Raw genomic sequence first — 22,737 nt, 5'->3', positions numbered from 1 at the left:
GGTATGACTCTTCGGTGGCGTGTGCGGGAGCCCCAGCGCTTCTTCTTCCTGAGGGTGCTGCTCCTCCTTCTGTGCAGCCAGATGCCTCAGTCACTCTGTGCTCTGTCATTTTCACTCTCTGTATGCCATGAGGCATACAGCTGGTTCATCAGGCTCCATAATCCTGATGTACCCCTGCAGGATGAAAGAGAGAGACATGTGGGTTAGCATGGCTGCCTGAAACTCCATCCACTTCCGACCGATTGGCAGCAGCTTTGCTCACTGGACTGCATGCTGTGCTCTCAGCTCATTTGCCTAACCCACACTGCATGGCTGTTTTGTTAGCTTGAACCATCGGGGAGACAGGTCCAAACCGGGATGATGACATTGCAAGGAGCTGTGAGCGCCTCCACCAGTGACTGCTCCATGGCCAGCTTTAGCAAGGAGATTGTACAACATGCCCAGTCGTCCAACTGTTCTGCAGCCCACTAAAATGCTCATTACTTTGCAGTCTGTGCTCGGAGGATGAAAAGCTCTGGAGTACTTTGCAGCACTTTGCTGCCTCCGCATTGCTTGAGTGGGCAGATAAGCTAGAAGTCCAACTCCAATCATATCAATGTGGCTGTGCCTGAACTGTCTCAGTTGCAGAGGAATGGTCATTTCTTATAAGGTGTCTCTAATGTGTGGCCACTTCCCTCGTCCACCCAACCCCCTACCCTGAATGCTTGTGCACTACATTTAACTGCAGGGCAGCCATTGCTCCCCACCACCCAAGTTACCTCAACCACAGGGCAGCCCTAGCATCACCGCACACCCCGCCCCCCGCAAGACCCCTCAACTGCAGGGCTGCCCTTCTGTCCCACCCCTACCCCCAACCCCACCCCCACCCCCACCCAACACACCTCATGCTTGAAGTCCAACTGGCGACCCTACCGAGTGCTGCACATCGCTGCTGTATAGTCACCTCCGGGTGCCCCTGAAAGTGCAGCCTGCTAAGTGCTTGCCTTTTATATGCTGTTGTAAAGCACGTCAGCATGATTTCCCACCAATGTGGGTGAATGATCTAGTGGTGGGGGGGTGGGGGGAATACGATTCCGATGGGCAACACTAGTAATGATATGCAAATCTATTGCAATGAGGTTCCTGACATCCAATTGTGAAACTGATATTTTCTGCTTACACCACTGAACACACCCAACATTGACGGCACAGAAAATCCCGGCCAATATATCTGTTTACTTTCTCTGCCAGTTCCTTCTTCCCTATTATAAATTCTTCTGCTCCATGTGTAATGAACCCACATTTCTTTTTGCTAATCTTTTCCTTTTTGCATACCTATCGAAGCTTTTAAGTCCATTCTTGTGTTTCTTGCTAGTCTGCTCTCATATTCTATTTTCCCTGTCTTAATCTTTTTCTTGGTTCTCCTTTGTAGCCTTCTAAGATGCTCTCAATTCTCAGGCTTGCCATTTTTCTGTCAACTTTATAGGCCTCTTCCTTTGATCTAATACAATCCTTGATTTTTTTCATTAGCCACAGTTGGAACACTTTCCTTGCTGAGTTTTTATGCATTCAAAGAATGTATTTTTGTTGTAAACTATGTATTAGTTCTTTAAATGTTAATCATTGCTTGTATACCGTCACATATTTTAATGTAGTTTCTCAATCAACCATGGCCACTTTTCTCCCCATACAGACATAGTTTCCTTTGTTTAGAGTTAAAATCCAGTTTCTGATTGAACTACATCACTTTCAAACTTAAGGTAAAATTCTATAATATTATGGTCACTCTTTCCTAAAGGCTCCTTTACAACAAAATTATTAATTAGTCCTTTATCATGGCACAACACTAATCTAAAATAGCCCATTCCCTAGCTTGCTTCTCAACATACTGCTCTAGAAGACTATCTTGCATACATTAAGAATTTATCCTCCGCAGCATTAGTACTAATGAAGTTTACCCAGTTTATATGTAGATTGAAATCCCTCATGATTACTGTATTACCCTTGTTACATATACCTCGAATTTTCTGATTTATACTGTGGGCAGTAACTTAGAACCATAGAACCATAGAAAATTAACAGCATAGAAGAAGGTCATTCAGCCCATCTTGTCCATGCCAGCCCGAGGACACCCAGGTGCCCTTTCTAATCCCATGTTCCTGCACCCGGCCCTTAGCCCTGCGGCTTACAGCACTTTAGGTGCAGGTCCAGGTACTTTTTAAAAGAGCTTAAAGTTTCTGCCTCTACCACCATTTTGGGCAGAGAATTCCAGACACCCACTACCCTCTGTGTAAAAAAGTTCTTCCTCATGTCCCCCCTACACCTTCTGCCACTTATCTTGAATCTATGTTCCCTGGTTCTAGAATTCTCCATCAAGGGAAACAATTTTATCCTGTCCACTCTATCTATTCCCCTCATAATTTTGTACACCTCAATCAAGTCACCTCTCAGCCTTCTTTGTTCTAAGGAAAATAACCCCAACCTATCTAATCTCTCCTCGTAGCTACACTTTTCTAATCCTGGCAACATTCTTGTAAACCTCCTCTGCACTCTCTCCAGAGATATTACATCCTTCCTGCAATGTGGTGACCAGAACTGCACACAATACTCCAGTTGTGGCCTCACCAGTGTTTTATACAATTCCAACATTATATCCTTACTTTTATATTCTATACCTCTGCCAATGAAGGAGAACATTCCATATGGCTTCTTTACAATCTTGTCTACTTGAACTGCTGCCTTCAGGGACCTGTGTACTTGTACACCAAGATCTCTCACTTCATCTACCCCTTTTAATGTATTCCCATTTAATGTGTAATCCCTGTAAATGTTTGACCTCCCTAAATGTATGACCTCACACTTCTCTATGTTAAAATCCATCTGCCACTTTACCACCCACTCCACCATCCCATCGATATCATTTTGGAGATTATGGTTATCCTCTACACTATCCACTACTCAGCCAATCTTTGTGTCATCTGCAAATGTCCCCCCACGTTCACGCCCAAATCATTAATATATAAGACAACAGCAAGGGTCCCAACACCGAGCTTTGTGGAACACCATCTGAGACAACTTTCCATTCACAAGGGCATCCATCGACCATTACCCTTTGTTTCATGTTACAAAGCCAAACTTTTATCCATTTTGCCACATTACCCTGAATCCCATGGCTCTTGTTCTTCATATATTTAAAAAAAAACCCTTTGGGCTTTAATTTATTCTACCCATCAATGCTTTCTCTTAGCTTTCCTAATTTCATTTTTAAGTTCTCCCTGCACTTTTTATACACCTCCAGGGACTCTACAGTATTGAGCCCTCAGTATCTGCCATAAGCTTCTTTTTTTCTTAATCCTAACCTCTATGTCCCTTGACATCCAGGGTCCTCCGGACTTGATCCCTGCCTTTGTCTTTATGGGAAGATATTTGCCCTGTACGGTCGTTATTTTCTCCTTGAATGACTCCCAGTGTTCTGACAGTTTTATCTGTAAGTAGTTACTCCCAGTCCACTTGGGCCAAATCATATCTCATCTTAGTAAAATTAGCCTTTCCCCAGTTCAGAACTTTTATTCCCAGCCCAACCTTATCCTTTTCCATAACTATCCTAAATCTAACTAAGTTATGATCACTATCTCAAAAATGCTCCCCTACTGATACGCCTTCCACCTACCCAGGCTCATTTCCGAATATTAGGTCCAGAGCTGCCCCCTCCCTGTTAGGCTTTCCACATGCTGGCTAAAAAAGTTATCCTGGATGCAATTTAAGAGTTTTGCTCTCTCTCTACCTTGCACACAAACTACACCAGTTGACATTTGGGTAGTTAAAATCTCCTGCTATTACTGCCTTATTATTCTTACACTTCTCTGAAATTTGATTACATATTTGATCCTCTATCTTTCCCTGACTGTTTGGGGGCCTATAGTACACACGCAACAGTGTGATTGCCCCTTTTGTGTTTTTATTTCTACCCATATGGCCTCATTTGATGGTCCTTCCAAGATATCACCCCTCCTCACTGCTATAATTGATTCCTCGATCAATATTACGACCCCCTCCTCCTCTTCTAGCTCCCTCTCTATCTCATCTCAATACCCTATAACCAGGAATGCTGAGCTGCCAATCCTGTCCTTCATTTAGCCAAATCTCAGTCATAGCTGTGATATCATACTCCCACATGCTTATCTGTGCCCTCAGCTCGTCTGTCTTATTCCTGAGGCTCCTTGCATTAAAATATATTCCATTAAGTCTTGCTAAACTCACTTCTTTCTTATCTAGCTTATGTTTCCTCTGCCTTTCAGACTCACTTACTAGCGATTTAACTTCTAATTCCATTTCAGCTTCTCTCCTACCTGAACTACTTTTCAGGATCCCGTCCCGCCCCTGCCAATTTAGGTTAAATCCACCCCAACAGCATTAGCAAACATCCCTACAGGATATTGGTCCTGCTCCTGTTCAGATGTAATCCATCCAATTTGTACAGGTCCCACCTCCCCCAGAAATGGTCCCAATGCCCCAGGAATCTAAAGCCCTCCCTCCTGCACCATCTCTCCAGCCACGCATTCATATGCGCTACTCTTCTGTTCCTATACTCACTAATGTGTGCTACGAGGAGTAATCTGGAGATTATGACCTTTGAAGTCCTGCTTTTCAATTTCCTACCTAACTCCCTAAAGTCTGCTTGCAGGACCTCATTTCTCTTTCTTCCTGTGTTATTGGTCCCAACATGGACCTTGACCTCTGGCTGCTCCCCCTCCCCCTTCAGAATGCCCTGTAGCCGTTCCGTGACATCCTTGGCCCTGGCACCCAGGAGGCAACATACCACCCTGGAATCATGTTGACAGCCGCAGAAGCGCCTGTCTACTCCCCTCACTAATGAATCCCCTACCACTATTGCCCTTCCACACTTCTTCCTCCCTCCCTGAGCAGCTGGACCACTCACAGTGCCATGGCCTTGGCTGTGGTTGGCCTCCACAGAGGAACCGTCACTCTCATCATTTTCCAAGGCCTAAAAGTGGTTAGTGAGCTAGATGCAGTCAGAGGATTCCCTGCCTTGTCCCCTTCTTCTGTTTAGTGGTTACCCATTCCCTCTCTCCTTGTACTTCCTTAAGCTGCGGGGTGACCACAACCTGAAATGTGCTATCCACGAACCTCTCATCCTCGTGAATGCACCGTGGTGCCCCCAGCTGCTGCTCAAGCTCCAAAACCCAGAGCTCAAATTGCTTCACTTGAAGGAATCTCCTGCTCACATGGTCATCCAGGCTGCCAGGAACGTCTAGAATTTCCCACATAGCACAGGATGTGCAAATCACAAGACTGAGCCCCCCAGACATATCTTAACTAAATGGAATATGGACCCTTGCTTTTATTTTACCCTTACTCCTGCTTGAATATAGACTAGATGTTAAATTTTCTAGATAGACTAGATCCTCTAAGTGCAGCTGAATGCCTGTCCCAGGGTTCTCCTCTTGCCCTCTCCTTTAGGTGGCCTGTGGAGCTGGAGCTGCTGAGGTCACAGGAAGAGGGGATTCGGTTGGGCCAGACACTCCCGGAGTCACCTGGATGGATGACCCCCAGGGAACATCTGCTAATCCTCCTCCCTATGGGTGCCCAAGGCTCCCTGGCTGACTCTTTGAGGAGAAAGGGGTAGCTGGAGTGAGATCGAGCTATCCTGCACCCCTCTCGCGTACACACTGTTGGAGGCCAACTATGGGATCAGTGATGGAGTTCAGCCCATTCAGTAGTGTGGAGTAACGTTGCCACGGCGGCTGCTATCCTACCAGTGTTGACCTCGATGCATCGACATGCCGGCATCACCTTAGCCTGAAGGCCGACTGACTTCTCCATCGTGCCTTGCAATCTGAGGAGTGCAGCGGACATCCCTTCCTGATGTTCCCAAGCTCGCCTTTGCGGCTCCGGAAATTGTGACATGACTGAGTCCAGAGGCTCATCATCTGACTCGGACTCAGCAATTTTCTGGCCTCTAGCAGTCCTCTGAGTGCTGGGGATCTGGGAAGTCCCTGCCATCGCCTGCTGTGAATCAGGCATTGCGACGTGCTCACCAGGTTATGATCCCTGGCTATCCTATAGCTAGGGCCCACCAAGTTGTGTGTCTCAGCGCTGGTGGAGGGTGCAACTGAGCGCTGTGATGGGGCTTCAAGGAAGCTGCTTTCAGCTTTCTCTTTAGAGGTTTCTTTGGGGCTTGATTGGAGGCCCTGGGTCATGGACTCTGTTGGCTGTTTGGCAGATGTGGCTGCGGAAGCGAGGAGAGATAATTAGTGCATGACAGTGGCCTGTGAAAGAGGACATATCACTCACAGCATGGTTGTTTGATGATGTTGCACTGCTGAACCTTCACTTGGTAGAGCACCATCGACCTCACCGTCAGCACAGGAGCAGTCCAGGCGGATAGCTCTGTTTTCAAAGTCTGTGAGGACCTTGATTTTAGGCATTCCTCCACCGGTCTATGACCGCTCCCTGTTGTTGTGTTCCAGCTTGTCCTGCATGAATAGAGATGGAGAAAGTGTAAGCAGGACGTCTGCCAGGCCAGATGATAAGTATGCCAGGCATGTGTGGGTGGTGGGTGGTCCCATGGATGAGATGAGTATAATGAATGTGTGTGTGAGAGAGTGAATGGTGGTGTCCCTTGAACTGACAGCGAGTGAAACCTTGTGGATGTGTGATGAGTTTGTGAGTGTGTGAGTTGAGAGTGTGAGAAGAGTGACTTACCCTGACAGAACAAGGAGGTCATTCTTTCTTTTCCGACACTGGCTGGCTGTCCTCTTTTGAAAAGCTTTGGTGCTGACCGCAGCTGCCACCGCTTGCCAAGCCTGGCTGGTCATGCCGCTGCCCACCCTGTGGCCAGAGCGGGCGTAGAGGACATCACGGCAGGTCTTCACAGCTTCCAAATGGTGTTCTAGTGATGCATCGCTAATCCTGGGGGCTGCAGTCTTTTTGCCTTTCATGGACACCTTCCCTGCAGTACTTGTGGGCTGGAAGCACTGAGACATATGTTTCCTGGGAATGCCTAAGTAACGCAGCAGGCTTGGGACAATATGGCATGAAAACCGCCATCACAGCCAATGGATAAAACATCATTTTACCCGCTGCTACTGCACTTAGTGCAAATCTGGGACAATTCCGCCCTTTGTCTCTGTCTTCACAGAGAGAAATACTAAAATCCTCCCAGAAATAATTGAGAATCAAGGGACTAGCCTAAACAAGGAACCCGTAAGGTGTTAATATTAGTTAAAAACAAGTACTAGAGAAATTAATGGAACTTAAAATAGATAAATCCCCTGGATCTGATAAGCAACATCCCACTGTGTTGAAAGAGGTGGTTGTAGAGGTAATAGATACATTGGTGGTCATCTTTCAAAATTATATAGACTTTAGAATGGTTCCTGGAGATTGGAAGGTGGCAAATGTAACCCAGCCATTTAAGAAAGTTAGGAGAGAGAAAACAGGGAACTATAGACTCTTTAGCCTAACATCGGTAGTAGGGAAAATGCTAGGATCTATAATTAAAAATGTGATAACAGGACACTTAAAAAATAATGGTATGATTGGGCAGCATCAACATGGATTTACACAAGGGAAATCATACTTCACAAACTTATTGGAGTTTTTTGAGGATGTAACTAGCAGAATAAATAAGGGGGAACTGGTGGATGTAGTATATTTAGATTTTCAGAAAGCTTTTGATAAGGTCCCCACAAGAGATTAGTAAACAAACTTTGAGCACATGGGATTGAGGGTAATATACTGGCATGGATTGAGAACTGTTTAAAGGACAAAAAACAGATAGTAGGAATAAATAGCTCATTTTCAGGTTGGCAGGCTGGGACTAGTTGGGTATGCAAGGATCAGTGCGCATGGACCCCAGCTATTCACAACCTATATCAATGATTTGGATGTGGGGATTAAATGTAATATTTCCAATTTGCAGATGACATAAAAATAGGTGGAAGTTTAAGCTGTCAGGAGGATGCAAAGATACTTCAAGCAAAGTTGGAGAGGCTAAGCAAGTGGGGAAAAATTTGTCAGCTGGAATACAATGTGGGGAAATGTGAGGTTATCCACTGGTAGGAAAACAGAAATACAGAGTATTTCTTAAATGGTGAGAGGTGGGGAAGTGTTGAACTTCAAAGGGACTTGGGTGCCCTTGTTCATGAGTCACTGAAAGCTAATATGCAGGTACAGCAAACAATTAAGGAGGCAAATGGTATGTTGGAAAATGGTATGTTGGCCTTTATTGCAAAATGATTTGAGTATAGGAGTAAAGATGTCATAGTGCAATTATATGGAGCCTTGGTGAGCCCTCACCTGGAGTATTGTGTTCAGTTTTAGTCTCCTTACCTAAGGAAAGATATACTTGCCATAGAAGAAGGCAACAAAGGTTCACCAGACTAATATCTGGGATGTGGCTATTGTCCTATGAAGAAAGATTAAATAGACTGAAGCATTATCCTCTGAAGTTTAGAAGAATGGAAGGTAATCTTATTCAAACATACAAAATTCTTACAGGGTGTGACAGGGTAGATGCAGGAAGGATATTTCTTTTGGCTTTCGGGGGGTTGAGAACCAGAGAACACAGTCTCAGAATAAAGGTTACATCATTTAGGACTGCGATGAGGAGGGATTTCTTCACTCAGAGGGTGGTGAATCTTGGGAATTCCCTGCCCCAAAGGGCTGTGGAGGCTCAGTCATTGAGTATATTCAAGACTGAGATCAATAGATTCCAACATATTGAAAGCATTAAGGGATACGGAGTTAGCGCAGGAAAATGGTGTTGAAGTAGATCAGCCATGATCTCATTGAATGGTGGAACAGGCTCAGAGGGCTGAATGACCTAATTCTGCTCTTATTTATGTTCTTATGTTTCACAGACAGGCTGAGTATTTCCATTTTCTGTTTATATCCCACCTTCTAAATGTTAGCTAGGTCTAATTTATTTCAATATAGAGAGAGAGCTCCTTGGGATGTTTTACTATGCTAAAGGTGATATATAAATGCCAATTGTTGTGCTTTGTGCCTTTTTTCATGGTGCCTTGACAATTGAGATATCACCCCCAGTCCCCCTATAATTTCCCATTCATTATAAATTAATAGATGGAAATTGTGATAGCACATACATAAATTGCCTCTGTGTAGGGGGCGGTCAGAGGGTATGTGCTTGAATCATAGATCCATAAAATTTACCCTTACATTTCAAATACCCCATCCTAAACTTATTTAAGGACACACACACAAATATCCAGATTCATGTATTTTCTCTGGGTTTTTTTCAGGGGAAAGCACGAATGCCATCCCCCACAGCTACAAATTTCACAGTCGTGTATCCCACATTTGGGGATATCGTAACATCAACACACCAGGAGTGCAATGGGATAACCTCACCCTGGGAGCACAACCGTCATGATCATTGTCTCTCTCCTGCCAGGTTTCTCCTGCCACATAATCCCATTATCTACACAATATCTGCACTGACAATCATTGGTGGAATGTGAAGCAAGTGGTAGAATTACTTTCTCATTTTTAAAAAATAAATGTGTGTGGGAAACATGGAGATTTATCATTAAAACAGAAAATAATTCTCCTAAATACAGTTTGAACTTATAGGACTGGACCTCCTGCTGGGTATTCCTTTGAAAATCGCAAAATGCTTCCTTGAAAAATATTTAGGTTTTTCATGAACTTTCAATTAATTATTGGGTTTCCAATCATTTGGCATTATACCAAATTTCAGACATAAAGAAGCTTGCCAACCTCCAACTTAAAATCTTCACATTAAATCACTGGAGGGGTAGGGCAGGTATCTTTTCAGAACAGCAGCCTTTCCCTTCCACAAGTACTCTTTCCTTCCACTATCTAAAAGGTTTTAAAAAACTATATTTGCTCTCACCAAACCAAGAGCTGATTTGTCACATTGTCTCTCCTATACTTTTTAATTATTCCATCCTCCATCTTATAGCTTTTCTCTTCACTTGGGATTTATTAAAACAGAGGCAGAATTCTGGCTCTCCCAACACTGATGAATATTCATTAAGTTACACATCTTTTGTGAAGCAGCCCTCTTTGTAGTAGTGAGAACAAGACTACCTTCTGATGCTCTTAGAGTCACTTATAAAATACACACTGAGCATGAATGGAAGTACTTATATATTTAGCAGCTTTTAATTTTTGCACTTATGCCACACACATTAATTTTATTTTCTTGGCTCCAATAAAAAAACAAGCACTCACTAGGCATTAGTTAAACTGAACAACTTGAATGCAACTGAACTCAGCAAATGGTCCAGTTGAGTGAACGATTATGATGATTTCAATGTAGGAAATGGCATAGCTTGCTTTATATCAATAACAAGTTTGTCTGTTGTAGCTATTAAAATGAGTGGCTGTGTTTTAAAATAAGCATCAGAAACTTACACAGATAAAAGCAAAATACTGCTGATGCTGGGAGGAGGCTTCAGTTGAAGTGTTTGGTGGAATAAGTGCAAGCCTGAAGGAATTAGGATGGGTGGAGCAGCAGGATGGCCAGATCAAGGTTAAAAAAAAAGCACAGTCTGACATGTGGTCACGCCACTGTTTAAGGGTGTGCAGACCAAGGGAGAATGGATGACTCTCAGTAAAGCTGGGCAGGGCACAAAAGGCAGGGATCGCCTGAGTGCATCTTGCTTTCCAACTGATTGTTCTAAATGCTGCTGAGAATAATGGTTCCTCTGGGGAATACAACCAGAGCCATAGCCACAGCACCATTGGTGGCGCAGATGCACAGGAGGAGGAAGATCAGGAAAGGAGGTACAATAGTTAGAGGGAACAGACAGGCGTTTCTGCGGATACAAGCATGACTCCAGGATAGTATGTTGACTCCCTGATGCAATGGTCAAGGATGTCACAGAGCAGCTGCAGAACATTTTGAGGGGGAAAGTTGAACAAATAGAGCTCATGGTTCATATTTGTAGGAAGGAAGAAGAATGAGATCTTGCAGGCAGATTTTCAGGAGTTAGGTAAGAAATTATAATGTAGCATTTTATAGATTATAGTCTCTGGATTACTCATAGTGCCCTGAGTTAGTGAGTAGGGGAATGGGTGGATACTGCAACTGAATGCCCAGCTGCAGAGTTGGTGCAGGACAGAGAGCTTATTGGGACTGATTCTGGGGGAGGTGAGACCTGTACAAGCTGGACTTCAACAGGATTAGGATCAATATTTTAGTGGCAGGTTTGCTAATGCTTTTGGGGAGATTTAAACTAGCTTGGTATGGGAATGGGAACATGAGTGTAGATTGAGAAGGAAAAGAAACAAAGCTGAGAATGGAAGAAAGTAATTAAGCAAGTATAGGAGGCCGAGAAAACAGAAAAAAAATACAGAACCTAGACAACAAAGGAATTGTTCAGTAGTTAGTGGTATATACATCTGCAAGAAATCTAGTGAGTAAGATAGATGGGCTGAGGGTACAGACAAGCTGTCATAGCCATTACTGAAATGTGGCTTAAAGAGGAGCTGTCCTGTTTACAGGGTTGTCAGACAGGATAAAGAGGGCAGTAAAAAAGGAGGGGTGCCACAATACACACAGCTATAAAGGAGGGTCAGAACACACAAAGGAATAATTAAATGAGGCTGTGTGAGTTGAAATGAGGAACAAAAAATGGGCAATCACATTGCTGAAAGTATGCTACAGATCCCCAAATAGTCAGAAGGAAATAGAAGAGCAAATATGAACACAAGTTCCTGAGAAGTGCAGAAACATAAAGGCAGGAATAGTAGGGGATTTTAACTACCCTAACATTAACTGGGATCTGTGTCAAAGATACAGAGGGCATAGAGTTCTTAAAATACATTTTTAAACAAGTACATAGCAAGCCCAACAAGGGGTTGCTCTGTACTTAGTTTTAGGAAATGAATCTGGTAGAAGGTGTATCAATGGTCGTGCATTTTAGTGTTAGTGATTATAATTTACTTAGATTTAGAGTAGGTATAGAAAAGGATTGCGATAGAACAAGAATAAAAGTTTTAAATTGTGGAAAGGCCAATTTTACAAGCCACGATGTAATGTGGCAGAAGTGAACTGAAGCAGATACCTTAAGGTTCATTAGTGTCAAAGCAGTGGGGGGCATTCAAGGAGGAGACAGTGAGAGTTCAGAATAAATTATGTTCCAACTAAGAAAATTGGTGGGACTCCAATACTAGGCCCTTTAGATGTCAAAGAGCAAACAAAGTAGCATAAGGCAAATAAGAAAGCGCATGTCAAATGCCAAAAACCCAATACTTCAGAAAGCCTGGAGAAGTATAGAGAATGCAGGGCTGAAATTAAAAGAGAAATTAAGGAAATGAAAGGAGGGCCTGATACAATACTGACAAGTAAAATCAAAGAAAAATTAGCAGGCCTCCCCAGCTTGAAAATGGCAATAACTTTAGTTTCTCTCCAATTGATAGATTAAAGCTAGCTGTGTAGAAGTTAATAAAGGAGCCAACCAGCCACATCCAAAAGATCCCAAGTTCTTAGGAATTCAGGATATTCATTCCTGGGGCTTTCCTTGCTTTAGTTGAGGAAAGGGCTGTGTCACTGTCAGCTTTGATATAGGTAGAGGAAAGTAGGAGATAATGAAATTGTCTTGAAGAATTCCTTCAGATCTTCACAAACACTTTCCTTAGTTGAGGTGGCCTTCGAGTTGAGAAGTGGCCTAGAAAAAAAAACAGCAAATACTGGTACGTTGGAAGGTTGACCCTGAGCAAGTGAAGCAGCTCCAAGGTTTTTGAGTAGATTCTCAGCCTGTCCACTTGTGTGAGTAACATTGAACTCCTCTATAGTCTCCTGCCACCTTTGTCATCTGGAATTATCCAGAGATTCCAAGAGCTCTGTGGCAACATCCCTAGAAGCTTTGTACCCCTGGAGGAGTTTCTCAGTTTCAGGCATCCAGCAAGGTGTACCGCATTTAATAAAAATTATATGGAATGTTTTTTGGCAACATTTTTTATTATCTGACAGAACTTACAGTAGCTCTTAGAGATGGATTGAGGTTAGGAAGAGCTCTTCAACTTCTGCTCTGAATCAATCCTCCTAGGTTTTACAGAAGTTCCAGTGGACATAATCAGGGATATCCCTATTCCAATGTGTATCAAGGCTGGTCAATACTAGCTGTGTGGAAAGTGAGGAACAGCATGGTGCACTTCCTCACATCTCATGCAGCCAACATCATATAGATGTGGAGCTTGGAGGCACTAGATTCATCATCAATATTATAGTCTTTGACAGGCAGTCACACTTTGCTCATGACTTACCTTCCGCTTTTAATTGGAACAAGGCAATAATAGCTGAGCTGCATATATTGAACAAGGTGGGCCATGTGAAGATTGTCATTATGAAGATAAGCACAATATTGGTGTAATGTAAGAAGAGCTTTGCACTGTATCCAACTTCTGCTATACACACTTTCCTTTATGTAATCGTGCAACTTGCATACACAGACATGGCTAAGAAATCCAATAATCTGGCTAGATTTTGAGCTCTACAGATGCACAGAAAATGCAGAAATCCAAAAGTTGCCGTCAGTGATCCTATGCTTCTCCAGAGGCTGCATTGTCAACGCCACCCCCAAGAGTGCAATCCCTAAGAAATCAGTGAATTGACAAAAAAATCTACTTTACCCTGTTAGTCTCACTATAAAAACCCTTGAAAAGGTTACACCTCGCTGATTGAGGTGTGACTGTGTTTGTCTTTAATCTGATAATTACCACTAAACACCCTCACTGAAATGCTGACTTTATATTTGTGTATTGTCAAATTTTCTCATTATCGTAAAAAGTACCTTTAACGTCCTGGTTTGCTGTCTGTGAAAATACTTCAATATGATTGACTACTTACCCTGCTTGCTGACATCACCACTACTGGATGCCTAGAGATCCCCTGAGTTTCGCACAGGTTTAAGCTGTCAACAGGAAAGAGGGAGTCTATGCCACAGAAACCACTAGATCTCTTTTTCTTAATTAATTTTAGGGGATGGGGGCTTCGCTGGCTAGGCCAGCATTTATTGTCTATCACTAGTTGCCCTTGAGAAGAAAGTTCTTGAACTGCTGCAGTCAGTGTGGTGTAGGTACACCCACAGTGCTGTTAGTGAGGGAGTTCCAGGATTCTGACCCAACGACATGAAGGAACGGCGATATATCTCCAAGTTAGGATGATGAGTGGCTTGGAGGGGAACTTCTAGGTGGTGGTATTCCCATGTATCTTCTGCCCTTGATCTTCTAGATGGCAGTGGTTGTGGGTTTGGAAGGTGCTGTCTAAGGAGCCTTGGTGAGTTTGTGGGCAGTTATCCTCGAGACCAGCAGCGAGAGTCATTGCTTCACCACTGACTGCAAAATCCGACCCAATATGTTTATTGTTGCATTTAAAAGATGTGTGAAAGAAAGAGCAGGAGTTAGACCCTTACTGGTATCACATTTATACTGCTCAGAAGAAATTAAAGATGATTCATATCATTATATGTAGTTTTTTTATATTGACAGAAATGTTTCGTGTGTCACTATACTAAGTATAATCAAGTGTAAAATAATGGATAGTTTTGTATTTGAATTCCGAACATTTTTGAAGATGTTTGTGGAAACTTTTGTGCCGTTATCACCCAGTTTTTGTCTAATGATGAGGTCACTGTGGGACCAAAATATTGCAATTGATTGAAGTCCAACCATACTGATTCAGGCATACCTCAATTTCAGTGGCCAAAGCTCCCACTAGAAATAATCAGCAGCCTCATGAATATATGTTAATCAGAGCCAGAAGACAATATACAGACTACCATGTATGATCTCAATCATGTTTAATAAGTAGAACATCAGTGTAGGAGACCAGTGAACAGAAATATGATTTCACATCACAACCAAATTCAGGTCAGTGTGATAAAAACATTTAGAGACCAGGGACTAGTATTTGGATAACAGGTATGTGGATCACAATGCACAAAAAGCATTGTAAATTCAGACAACATGCCAACTTTGTGCTGCCTGCTCATTATAACGATTTCTGTGAACAACCAGTCCTCAACCAAAGGCTGGAGGGGGAGAATCATGCCTACATGTCCTAATCCCTTGGAGGAGATGGTGCTGCCAATATGGGAAAGGCCATTGCCTGGGTCGTGACTACCAACAGGAAGCCATTGGAGATGAGGGTATCGCTATACCTAATGTCCCTTTCCTTATTCCACTTCTCCCTCATCCCACAGTTTCTTCTGACTGCTGACGGTTTAAGAATGTACTTGTTAATTTCTCCTCTCCTGTCACCACAACATCATCTTTTTCGCTTCATCCTTTCAGATATCCAAGAACTGCAACCTGCCTGTGCAATGCAGGAAGAGCAAGAATACAGTAATGATGAAGACACATCATCACTCAATTGAACTGTGCAGCCATTAGCTCAGATGCTGAGCCCGCACATGATTTAGAGGATTGGACAGAGGCACTATCTGCCCATACTGTGTCACTAGGCACAAGTATGCTACAGCCAGGGGAGATGAAAAAGGATAGCACAGATGCCAGCTCACAGGATGATTGTATGGGAATTTACTGCAGACAACAGAGACAAAGGCTTGGATTTTCACAGAATCATGGAGACTGCACGGCATATTCAAAGTGGCGGGCAGACCACGGTTCCAAATGTCCCGTCCCCATATCCAGCAGAAAACATTTTTGCTTGCAGTGTGGGGGGAAGGAGGGAAAAAATGGGGTGGGAAGTGATTCCCACATGGGAAATCCAAACTCATCACTGAGTTCAAATACACCCTATCTTTGCAGCAGCAGGGTCCTTAACCCACAGTGTGGGAGTTACAAATTTTAAAAGTAGACATAAATGCCCTTGGGGGGAAGATAAGAAATGTAGAACTGTCAAGTTATTTAAATACTTAAAACTATTTTAAAAAGGAAAAATTTGCCTGCCTGTATCTGAGTGTTGAAAAGAATATGTTCTAGAAGTTTCAATGGCTATTTGCTGACATAGCCATAACTACTTTCATTCTAGTATTATAACTGCTTGATTGATTTCCACAACCTATCATTATTACCTTTGGTGCTTGTGTGGTGGGATGGGGTCTGTATATTCAGTTTAATTCACTGCTCAGAGAGGTTATTAAAGGCCTAGCTGTCTTTGATGTGGGGTTATGGATACAACTGTTTATTTTTATAAGGATTCAGCACTTGAGGGATTTTAAATGTTTTGAATGGGCTTTCATGAATAAGTGTGTTTTTTGCTTAGTGAAGTCTGCATTACATGTTCAGAAATTTATTTTATTTCATCTTAGCTTGAGATCTGGCCATAGTGGATACTGGAAGTGTTGTCATAGAGGCTTTTAGGCCATGTGGATGAGTGGGCAGCATGAATTGTCATAAGTAGGCTCTAAGTTGGCATAGGGGCTATAAGGGACCAAGGGGGTAGGTGGCTGGCATGTATGGGCAAGGGGAGTTGGTCAGGGATGTGAGCGGTGAGGGCTAGTGCACCTAATATTTAACAAAACAACTAGGAAAAAGTCCCAAAAAACTGAGGCAGCCTTTTTAAACAGCCTGCCTTGACACTTGACAGCCCCTGGGGCCGACTCCAATCCACAGGGATGGTGGGCCCAACTTCATCCTGCAACGTGCCTCCAGAACGAAGATCCCACAATTTAGGGCACTTTTTCCTCTGCCCCTGGGAGGTGAGGCAAGCCAGGAAATTTCCTATGTCTGTGCAGTTGCCTCAGGGGCAAAAATGCAGGCCAATGCCTTTGATGGGCAAGGCTACAGTAGCACTCTGATGAGCGTACACACCCAAATGCTTGGTACACTAGAAAGATTGCCAGATAACCTGAATTCAATACAAAGGAGCACTCCAGCGCCAACTTGGCACAGGTATTTTCTCAGTGTTTTGAGCCTATCCTATCCAGCAGGGAAGTAGTGGGCAACGCTGTTAGCAAACCAGTGAATCTAAACATTATGCAGTGCTCTTTGGTCAAGGTTGCATCTCCCACTGCAGCTTAGTATTGTCATGCAAACTTGGATTGCTGCCATCATTGCTGTGGATTATTGTTTTCAAAGGGACTTGCAGGGTGTCACAACAGGCCAGCAATCAGTCCTCCTACAGATCTGCTCCCTCAAAACCCTGTGTGGGTACAGTTTCCTGCTGAGAGCCCTACTCCCCCTCCTCTTTCCTCTTCTAGCAGCATGTCTTGCTCTTTGTGGTCTCTGCTCATGCTCCCAATCATGTTCAATGCCAAAAGGAAGTCCTACTAGGCTACCCAGAAATAACTGGCTTGTGCGTATGCCTTTAAATCATGAAAAGTATTTTAGTGCCAGCTTGTAGATTATTGAAACTTTTAACAAGTATGGAAATGTGCCCAAAACATGTGGAATTGCAGCAACAGCCAGGAGTAATTACCAGCAACTAACTCTGTAGGTAGTTGCTGATTTCTTTAAATAGCACTGTTAGGAGGTTTTTCATGCTTTTCAATGCATATCCAGGAATGGGAAGTTAACAGCAGATTTGGCTTTAGCTTGGAGCACTGAAATGGCAACGCTGGTGTCAAATCAGCACAGCACATCAATTCACTTCATCATCTAGCTGCTCTGGTGGCCATTACGTGGGTACAACTGACCACTTTCTCAATATTCAGTCTAACACACTCCTTCAGAGGTGTGTGCACGTGTGTCAAATATGCCATTTTGGAACCTTAAGTAGCTTCATAGCGCCCAAAGAACATGTGCTGTCAAGCTCAGTTTCACCATCAAGTTTTTTGATTTTCACATTTTAAATCCTAAGATTGCAGTGACTCTGAAATCTCTGAGCATCTTTGATTAATTTTGATGATTTGTTTATCCAGTTATTTTTCTATTGGGGTGAAATTGGTCTGTTATGCTAATGCATAACAGTTGATTTTACACCATTATTTTCCTGAATTAAATGAAAATCAGACTGGGTATAACACAAGCTTCTGATTTATTCTTGCTACTGCTAAATCTACCATCCTCAAAAAGCAATGCCATGGGAGACCAAGGAGCAACGTAGCAGCTTTAATACATCTACTCAAGTGGTCAAAAATCAGCAGCTATACCAGCAGATTCCTTCTTAACTCCAATATGAACTGTATGGCCAGTTGCAGCTTTGGCCAAGATCTGGGCATGCTGAGTTCCAGATTTACAATGGAATTTCCAATTGGTCTTTTGAAGACAGAGCCATCATCTTCCCCTTTATGGCTATCGAGGCAAAGGTTTGAAGACTCCCTAAGCTAAGACCTCCAACATCCCAATCTTCAGTCATGGCTTGACCTATACCTTCTTTCACCATGTGTATTTTACCAATAACTTTTGGGCCCACGCAAGGATCCAAGCTGAGATTAGGGTCTGAATCCCTGAATGACCACATGGGAAAGTGGGAATATGGAAAGGGTTCTAGCACTCAACTCCAACCAAGAAATTTAAATTAACAGTTTTTGCCTCCATGGAATCACCCTAGAGGTCTCCTCCAACTCACTATAGATCTACTCCCTCTGACTTTCCTCTTGACCTCCAAATTTGAAAAGGGTTAGCAGCAGAAGCTGTGAGCACTTGTGACACGAAGCACTCCCATTTGCAGATCATCAAGAACTCTGTGCCTAAATAAGTCCTCAGCAAGGAATAGGGAAATGTTTGGCCCAAATCCAAATTTAACACAAAGACAATTTCATTATTCTGCCTTTTCCTGAGAATAGTGCCAAGAATGTGCTAACGTTTATAATTTTGTATTGGCGGCAGAAAGAGAATTCTACTTTCCTCAACCTGCAAGGATCAAGTTTAGATGGTACAATAGCTGCAGATATTGAAGTCAGAATCAGTTGTTATCCCTTTCAGAACGATTCTGTTAATTCAAAAGCGGTATTAAAACCTAATATTTGAATGCTTTAATAATAGAAGAAAATCGCAGTTGTACTTAACATAATCAACTCCATCACTTAAAGGTTGGCAATGAGGGTGCCTTCAGCTGCCCAGGTCCTAATTTCTAGAATTCCTTCCCTAAAACCTCTGCCTTCCATCTTTATCAGCTGCTTTAATCCCATCGCCTTAAGCACCCTCTCCTAATTCTCTCCTTTGGCTCAGAATTCAATTCTCATGATACTTTTGTGAAGTACCTGAAGAGAAAAAATTGCAGTGCTATGGGAAAAGATTGGAGAGTGGGACTAGCTAAATTATTTTTGCAGAGAATCAATAGGGATTCAATGGGCTGAATGCCCTTCTTCTGTGCTGTGACCATTGTATGATACTAATTATTTCATACTTCTGCCTTTTTGGTATAACTGCTTATGGATTTTATCAAGCCCATCCTTTTTGGCCCTAATCTCATTCATTTTATTTTCCCACATTCTATTCTCAACCCCACATCAGTTTTTTATCCAATCTAATAACTTGATCATTGTTTACATTACATCATTCACAATTATTGGCCTGGATCTTCTGCCAAGTGGCAATCACTATCAGATTGCTACTCCAACCATACTTTTCGGCACTTTGACGCAGCTCTGCATTTCTAGCTGGATCTTCTGAGTCCAATCTGGAGGGATAGCCAGAATCTCCCCAGAAATACAGAATATACAGTCCATCAGAAAACTCCATTGCAGCACTGCAGCATCAGGGGGAAGACTGGATACACCCCCTTTTTACAGGATTAGCTGCTGTAAGGTAAGTTTAAATTTTCAGTGTGAATGTTAGTGAATAGGTAAATGGATGACTGTTAGTGTACGGGTGAGTGGAAGAATGAGTGAATGGATAGGGTGAGTAAGTACATTAGGAAAGTAGGTAAGTGAGTAGAGTGGGTGAAGTAAGTGGGTAAGTTGGTAGAATGGGTAAGGTAAGTGATTAGGAAGGTAGGATGGCAGCTGGGTGAGAGGGTAGGTGGGTCGGGGGGTAATCGGTCCAGGTTGGTCAGAATAGTCTGGTTAGGGGTTAATCATGTTAGGTTGAGGAGTAGTCAGGTAGTGGGGAGTATTTGGGGATTTGGGGAGTATCGTGGTTGGGAGGGGTAGCTGGTTCAGGATGGATCTTCAGGTCAGTGCTGGTCAGGTAGTAAGGGGTAGTTTGGTCAGGTTGGGGGGTTGGTTGGAGGGTAGCCAGAAAGGGATAGTCAGGTTAGGTTGGGAGGCGTGCTTGGGTCAGGGGGTAGTTGGAGGATCTGAGGGAGTAGTTGGGGTGGGGTGGGGGGGGGAGGTGGGGGGTGATTGTTCCATAGTTATTCCCCTATCTAACATTTCCTGGGTAACTATACAGGTAAGTATGTCGGAACTGCCTGAAGAGTCCGACTCTAACTCAGAGTCGGAGAATTTCGGAGGATCTCGGGGAGCAGGGGAATTGTCCATTGGAAGTTCAAACTTCTTGGGTAATTCCTCAGAGCTCAGTGCATCTGGGGGGTTTATGAAGCAAAACTTAGGTCGTATGACTAGTCTCTGACAACCTGGAGACTGGAAGCTCTAGGCCATTATCTTAAAGCACATTATGTTACGGTCACTATAGCTGGAACACTGGGTGGATGTGAGGAGTGTTGACACAAAGTCAATAAACTCTCAGCAAATAAAGGCTCTGTGTCTTAGTTTTGATTTCACAAACTGGCGTGGATCCTGCCAACAGCTTATTGGCAAAGATGGGAATAACTGATCTCAAATTAACATCTCTCATGACCCCAAAGTTACTTATTATAGATTCAAAGAATCTTACAGCGTACTAAGAGGTGTTTCTCTTATGGTGCCTGTGTCAGCATTATGAAAGAGACATCCAAATGGATTCACACCAATATGTTCTCCCCGCAGAATTGAATTTTTTTCATTTCCAAAATAGATCAAATTCCCTTTTGAAAGTTACTATTGAATCTGCTTTGACCAACTTTTCAAGAAAATAACAATTCACTGTGTTTTCATGACATCACTGGTTCTTTTGCCAATTATCTTAAATTGGTGTTCTGTTACCAACCTTCCTTACTTGAGTATTGCTGAAAAGAGGCATTTTGTCAAAGCTTTTCGTCTTGCACTCATCAGGACGATTGCAAGAATACCAATGTCAGGGGAAGCAACAACTTTATACTGTATGAGAGTGCTGATTGGTTAGCAAGTGGACTCTGCAAGAGGCATGGCTATGGAGAGTGCACCAGTTAATGGTGACTGTGAGTTAACTGCCAATCATTGTTTGAAATTTAAATTATGCTGACAACCAACTTAAGATTGTCAGTTGGGCTCGCGGTTTGGTGCATTTGTATGTGCTGGAAGCTACATATATTAATATGCAAGGCCTTGTTCTTTGCAGACAGAAAGAACATGTACACACAGTGTGTCTATTTCCAAACAAAATAAGTGATAGCCATTAGCTGGTTCTTTCCTCAGGGCAATGCCTTGACCAATCAGAATCAAGCTACCAGGGTTTAAAATTTCAAACAATGCTTGGCAGTTAACTGTCAGTCACTATTAACTGGTGCATTCTCCATGGCAACACCGTTACCAAACAGAGTCCACTTCTCAACCAATCAGCACTCTCTTCTCATACAGTATAAAGTTGTTGCTTCACCCACATTGGTACTTTCTTGCAATTGTCCTGATGAGTGCAAGACGAAAAGCTTTGACAAAATGTCTTTTTTCATCAATACTCAAGTTCAGTATGTCCTTATTTTATCAAAACACTTCATATCACCTAGTATAGTACTTGACTGCACATGGATTCAGATATAGTAATGTAACCGACCAAGAAACATCTTCTAGCTTGCACATGGGTTCAGGACCCAAAGGGCTGCAACCATCCATATCTTTAGGAGGGAAAGGGAGAACACAGAAGAGAGTTCAAACCCAATCACTACCCATTATGAGGCACTTTGAAACTATGGTCCTCAGCATAGGCTTTTACATTACTGAAATCGAGATTATTTTATCATGTCACTTTATATAAGTCAACAAATTAATGGTACTGATGAATTGTGTCTTCTATATGTGAACTATTCAGTTTTTGTATACTGTGATATTTTACTTATGAGGAGAATCCATCAGACTGCTAACTGAAATTTAGATGGTTGCAAAGGTTTCTAAAGATCAAGCTTAAAAAAACTGAGAAAGAACATTAAAACACATTTAGCCAACACTTATAATTGAAATTACTGGCAATCACAAGTGCTACTGATGCAATATTTATCCTTCTCATCTCCTCATTGTAGTGAGAAGAATCTGGTGGAATTGATGCTGTGAACAGATGGCTGAGGATAGTTGGAGCCAGAACCATAGGCTGCTTAAGTGAGACAGCTGGTTGGATCATCATTGTCAATCGGAACTGGGACCTAGAAAGCCATAGGGATTTTCTTTCACACATCCATTTGACAATATGCTTCAACATGATGTAGAATGTGATATTCTGCCAATAACTATATCAATAATTTTTAAGCCACAGTTTAAGTTTTCACAATTCTTTAAGAGATAAATTAATTATGGTCTGTTTTTGGGTGCATAACTGATGACATGTTTATGGTATGCATGTGTACTTGTGGGCTCAAGGGGGTTTCAGACCATAAATAGCATGATCATGATTGATCAATCCCTAATTGCAGAGCTTCTATTTTCCATTTATATAATTATGAATTTCGTCAACTGTAGAGTGTTTGGTCTTCATTGTTGCTCTTAGTGAAAATCACAATTTAGACTGTTCTTAGCATCTAAAAGAGTGGAATTTTGAGAAAATGATCCATCCTTCAACTTGTTGTGATGCAGTTGATTGCACTCTCACCTTTGGGTCAGAAGGTTG

At 42.6% G+C, this 22,737-nt stretch overlaps 1 protein-coding gene and 1 non-coding gene across 2 annotated transcripts in view; both read right to left on the bottom strand.

The window, feature by feature from the left end:
* The window catches only part of myo16 (myosin XVI), a 657,504-nt gene that overhangs the window by 618,404 nt on the left and 16,363 nt on the right, over positions 1 to 22,737 (bottom strand). The gene's annotated exons all lie outside the window — the stretch shown is intronic.
* On the bottom strand, positions 9,264 to 9,422 carry LOC121284521. Its single transcript, XR_005944496.1, has one exon. It is a non-coding gene; the product is annotated as a U1 spliceosomal RNA (small nuclear RNA).

Source organism: Carcharodon carcharias, chromosome 11 (genome assembly GCF_017639515.1).
Source record: "Carcharodon carcharias isolate sCarCar2 chromosome 11, sCarCar2.pri, whole genome shotgun sequence".
Classification (NCBI taxonomy): Eukaryota; Metazoa; Chordata; class Chondrichthyes; order Lamniformes; family Lamnidae; genus Carcharodon; species Carcharodon carcharias.
This window is presented reverse-complemented; position numbering and strand designations above follow the sequence as displayed.